This window comes from Micromys minutus (genome assembly GCF_963924665.1).
Source record: "Micromys minutus genome assembly, chromosome: 28".
Lineage (NCBI taxonomy): Eukaryota > Metazoa > Chordata > Mammalia > Rodentia > Muridae > Micromys > Micromys minutus.
In genome coordinates this window covers 17,936,555-17,942,554 of record NC_137963.1, presented here as the reverse complement: position 1 = coordinate 17,942,554, position 6,000 = coordinate 17,936,555, and positions in this window count along the sequence as shown.

Here is a 6,000-nt window from a genome sequence, read left to right as displayed (position 1 = left end):
ACACTTCATGTAAGAAAAGAAAGAGCCACGGTTGCCAAGGAAAGCTTGCTAAAACCGGAATATGGAGTCAAAGATGATGTTTCTTAAGAAAAGGGTATTGGCTGATCCAAGGCATCAAAGAAGGAAATTAACTACTCTAAGAGAACCTGGATTTCCCTATTTTACACCCACAAGGGAGGACAGGACGGCTGAGGTGGCTCAGTGGGTAAAGGAACTTGCCGCCAAGCCTGTCAGCCTGGGTTGGACCCCTGTGAACCATGGGTATAAGGAGAAAACTGATTCCTGCAGGCTGTCCTCTAACCTCAACACACATAAAATAAATAAGCCTAACAATCCTTTTAGAGAGAGGAGACTATAACCTTGTGTTACGTAATAGAACCCCTGCTATGATTCCTTGATACTTAGCAAAATCACCGAAAAAGATTTCTAAATATCGGGATGACTCCACTGTAGAAACTGGTGAAGGGGCTAAAGAATTGATCAATGTTATCTCGGGACAAATCAGAACCCCAAAGACAAAAACAGCTAGAGGGGCGTAGGAGTGTATTGATGCTCATCTTAAATCCTAGCACTGGGGAGGCAGAGGCAGGAAGACCTCTGAGTTCAAGGCCAGCCTGGTCTGTAGTGACTACATACAGAAACTCCATGATATGGTAGAAACAGATGGGGCTGTACAATTAGAACTGTGGGCCATTGGAAGGTTTGAGCTTGGATATTTCAGGCACAAACCTGAATGATTCTAAATCTATGAGGTCCTTTCCCTAAGGAAACTGCAGGGGAAAAGAATTAAAGCGGGGATACATGAAGAAGGTATCTCATTGTTGCAGTAAATATTAAAGATGGAATTGGCTTAGCTCTTTATCGGCCCTGCAGTCTCCCACCGGCGCCTGCTTCTAGTATGGAGCCGGACAGACGGACTCTGTCACTTGGTCCCCAAGCCGTAATCTCCGAAGCGCTCCCTTCCCTGGGAGTTTACTCTGCCTGCCCTGGTGCTTCTGCCCCGGGTGGAATTACTGCCCTGGTGTGTTTCTTTACCCCAATTCCCAACACAAACGTGACTCTAAGGCCCGATAGCTTTTTATACAGGTTTATATATCAAACTCTCAATCCACAAACCCTCTATACAATAAGATTACATCAAATAGACAAAGATACCAACTGCCCTTCTATATAAAAGACCTATAAGAATCCTTAAATTGTTTATAGCTACCTAATGCCAATTAAGTCCACCTGGACCCAGCTCATCCTTCCCGATCTCCATATTGGTCCGTTCCTCTCCTCACTCTCCCTTCCCCTCACATCTGACCCCTCTCTCCTCATCTCTTCCCCCATCCAATCACAGGCTCTCACCTTTATTTTACTAATTAAAATGGGAAGGTTCTGATGAAGTCACCAGAGTAGTGACTTCTTGAGGAAGTAGAATTAACATCAAAATACAAACTGCTGCGGGACAATCTACATCTCAGAACGGAATTCCTAACTCAGATTTCATTATTATTCTCTTAAGGCTTGTGGTCAGAAAGGCAGCCGCAGTGGATGGGAAGAAGAGGACACAGAGGATGCAGGGCTAATACACAGAACAAGACAGCCTGGGTTCCAGAAACCAGACGAGCTGGGAATCTATAGTAGACCCTAGGAGAGAAAGAACCCGATCCACAGGTACCTACTTATGCCAGGTGATAACCAGAGAATGAGTAAGAATGCACAGGGCAGAGTTCATGGGTGGGGCTGTGTGGGATAGGAGGGGCCACTCATGGGCGGGGCTGTGTGGGATAGGAGTGGCCACTCATGGGCGGGGCTATGTGAGATAGGTGTTGTCACTCAAGGGCAGGGCAGTGTAGATAGGCACAGACACTTGTCCAGACTTATTATCTGAGTGCTTCCTCCAAGCACAGTTTTGGCAGGTTGCTCAGGAACTATGGGAGAAACTTCTGTTGAATTTAACTCCCTCTTACCCCAAATGGGAGCCAGAGCTTTAGAAAGAATGGCCACCGACATGTTTCCTGGACTGCCTGGAGACCCTAAAGTTCACTTTGTAGATCTAACAGTATGTTGAAGAAGTTTCTTTTCACACCACTTAAAGAAGACAAGCACATGCCTTTAATCCCAGCACTGGGGTGGTAGAGACAGGAAGATTTTTGTGAGCTTAAGGCCAGCCTGGTCTATATAACAAGTTCCAGACCAACCAGGGCAACATAGCCACAAGACTAATTTAATTTAGTCAGAACAACAAATACACAGACTAATTTAATTTATGTAGAAAACGAAAACTTTTGTATTATGTTCAAATGCTTACCTTACTCCATGAACACAATTTTATTTGCGTACCCTTCAAGTAGGAAGTTCTGCACAGGGGCTGACTGTTACTGTGGGAATTAGTAACTTTCAGGCACTCACGTTACCTTGGTTTCCTTTTTCATATTATTTGTGGTTTTACTTTGTGACTTGCACTCCAGGAGTTAGGTCATTGGTTGAATTTAGCTTTTTAAAATGAATGGATCATCAATTAGGAGCACTTGCTCTTGCAGAGACACTGAGTTCAGCATCGTGTGGAATGGCCCCTAAGTGCCTCCCACTTCAGCTTCGTTGAGATCTGATGCCCTTTTCTGGGCCTTCTCCTGCACACACACACACAGAGAGAGAGGTAGAGAGAGAGAGAGGTATTTCTTTACTAAGCTGGGTGTCTGGGCACCAGGATCCACCCCCAATCTTCCCAGTTGGCTGCTCAGCCTTGAACTGCTTCTAACCCTGGGTCTTTCTTTCCACTCAGTGTTTTCAGGCATATGATCCTTGTAAACATCTTCACCTCAGACGGCAATGTTTTGTTTTGTGCTGATATTTCAGTGGTCATTTCTGGTGGTTCCCACTTGACCCTCTTTCCCTTCGCTCAGTCACAGGGTGCACTAGGAGGCCCCACGGAGCTTGTCTTTCAGCTTGAGCTGTGTGGCACCGAGCCTCGGTGTCACAGCCTCTCCTCACACTCTTGTCCTTGTCTCTCTCTTTGTCTCACTGAAATGTTCATTTTGACAACGGTGACAGTTTATACTTTATGTCTGTGGTTCAGGTTGCTTGCATTCAATTAGACATGGGATCAGAGCCAAAGACTTTGAGGGCACAGGGTCTTCTAGGAATGAAAAAAAAATTAAATTATATATATATATATATATATATATATATATATATATATATATATATATATAGTGTGTGTGTGTGTGTGTGCAAGCATGTACACATGCACATGAACATGTGTATTCCACAGCATTCCTGTGGAAGTCTTTCCTTCCACGTGTGGATCTCAGGGATCAGAGAGGTTGCTAGGTTTGGTAGCAAGTACAGCTACTCACTGACCCTCCCTCTCACCAGCCCAGTACAATTTTCTTGATAAGCGAGGGAACTGGCAAGGACCCAGCAGACATGGCTGAAAAGCAGAATCGTTTGCTGTCAGTGATGTGGATTTTATCACATATTCTTAACTACTTCGTAATCATTTTTTAAAATCATATAATCTATCGTATATGACCTCCTGGTACCTTTAGTTTGTCGTTTGTACGGATTCACATCTCTTTCCATGTTCAGAGCTTCTGCTGTTTCAGAAGGATATAGTGATTCACAGTCAGGGCAGATTTCAGAAAACCGTCAGCAAATCTGACTTAATTGAGATTAGGAGATCTTTTTCCAGTATCTTTTTCTCTTGATACCTGACAGAGTTAGCTAAAAACAAACAAACAAACAAAAATCAATGCTTTCAACTTGATAGAAAATTTTCTAGGTGTAGACATTGGGTCGATTTTGAATTTCTCCTTTAATAAATCTGACTCTGTTGGCATTAGAAAAGTATTTCATTCATAAATTCTGAGGACGGTGAGGGCAAATATAAACCACTGAAGCTATGGACTTTAGGCCTAAGACATGTGTGAGATTGTGCTGGAGTGATACCACCCCCTGGTGGACAGTTTGGGAACCAGCATGCTGTCTGTTGGGTGCGTTGGAACAAGCTGGGGGAAAACAGAACCAGGAACACTCCTCTTCCAAAATCTCTGCCCAGCAATATTTCTCCGCGACTCTCTAATGGCAACAAGCAAGAAGTCATATTCTAGTGGGTACAGAATATAGACATATAGGGAAGGGTTGTGTGAACTATTATTTGTCTGCTTATTCCAAGAGTTCATGCCAGAGGGGGAGTCAGAAAAACGACTTTCTGTGGTGATTAGTGAGTTAATTGGTACAAATACTGGATGCGAGGGAAACTGTAGAACTTTCTCTTTCTTAAGTGGATGGGTTTCAGGAACAATAGGAGAGAAATACATATTAACTCTTTCCCCCTCTTTCTTTCTTTCACATGTGGCTGCTGGGAATTGAACTCAGGACCTCTGGAAGAGCAGCCAGTGCTCTTAACCACTAAGTCATATCTCCAGCCCTAATTTTTTTTTTTTTTTTTTTTTTTTGAGACAGGATTTCTCTGTGTAGTCCTGGCTGTCTTGAAACTGTGTAGATCACTGAGTAGTCAAACTCAGATCTGCATACCCCTGCCTCTCTTAGTGCTGAAATTAAGGGTGCGCCACCACCATCTGGTTACACCTTGAAACATTTTTAATTCTGAGGCTTCCTGGGGTGGTGTGAATTACTTGTGTGTCTTAGTCACTGTTCTGTAGCTGAAGAGATACTGTGACCAAGGCAACTCTTCTAGATGAAGGCATTAGCTGAGTCTTGCTTACAGTCTCACAGGCTTAGTTTCTTGTTATCATGGCAGCAGGCATGGAAGTATCTGAGCATTATACCCATCTACAGGCTGAGAGAGGAGGGGGAGGAGGAGGAGGCTAAGAGAGGGAGAGTAAGAAGGGGAAGGGGAGGGTACAAGGGTAAGGAGGAGGGTAAGGGGGAGGGAAAGGTAAGGGGGAGGTTAAGAGGGAGAGAGGTAGGAGAAGAGGGGATGAGGAGAAGGGGGAGAGGGGGAGGAGGAGAGAGAGGGAGAGAGAAAGAGAGGGGGAGGAGAGGGAGAGAGAAAGAGACAGGGGAGGAGAGGGAGAAAGAGACAGGGGAGGAGAGGGAGAAAGAGAGGGGGGAGGAGAGGGAGAGAGAAAGAGAGGGGGGAGGAGAGGGAGAGAGAGAATTGCTTTTGAAAAACTCAATGCCTACCTCCAAAGACACACATCCTCCAACAAGACCATACCTTTCAAGTCTCTAAAGCTTATCAAGAGTCCTTCTCCCTGGCAACTAAGCATCCAAATATTTGAGCCTCTGGCAACCATTCTTATTCAAACCACCACAGTGTGAGTGTTCTTCACATCTGCAAATATGACTATTAATACAAACATCCCATCTTGGAAAGGGTACTCGCATTTGGCTCACTTGGAACTGATTTGAAATGAAATAATTGAGGTTTATGTTGATATCAGACAATTTTAATTGTATTCCTTCTGAATATCTAACATTGTCTAGCAAATCTTCACTTGCTGTGCAGACCAATCCCAATTGATAGGTTTCAAATACAGATGTTAGTCAGTTCCCAGTCATAGACCTGGGAAACTACAAAGTTAGACACCTGGGATATATTGGTCATAGTTGATCTTTATTATTAACCCGACTGGATTTAGAATCACCATGGAAACGCATCTCTGAGTGTATGTGAGGCTATTTCCAGAAGGGTTTCACTGAGGTTAGAAGAACATGGACACCACCTACGTATGCAGTGAGGTGTTGGCTCAGATCAAAGGGAGAAAATAAACTGGGCACCCTTTTTATTTCTTTATTCTGATTAACGAGTAACTAGCTACTTTGTTGCCAACTTCTGTTCAAGGGCTGTTGTAAGACCCCCAGGAGTCTTAGCTCAATTAGATAACAGACCACTGTAATAACAAGAGGTTTATAATTCCATGTACATGGAGTTGCTCATCTTTGGAGGGAGAGTCAACCCCAAACTCAAAAAGCACACATCTTCTATACTTTTTTGTGAGGGGGGTGAACTACTGTTTCACCATTGGTCAGCAGTATAATTCTCAG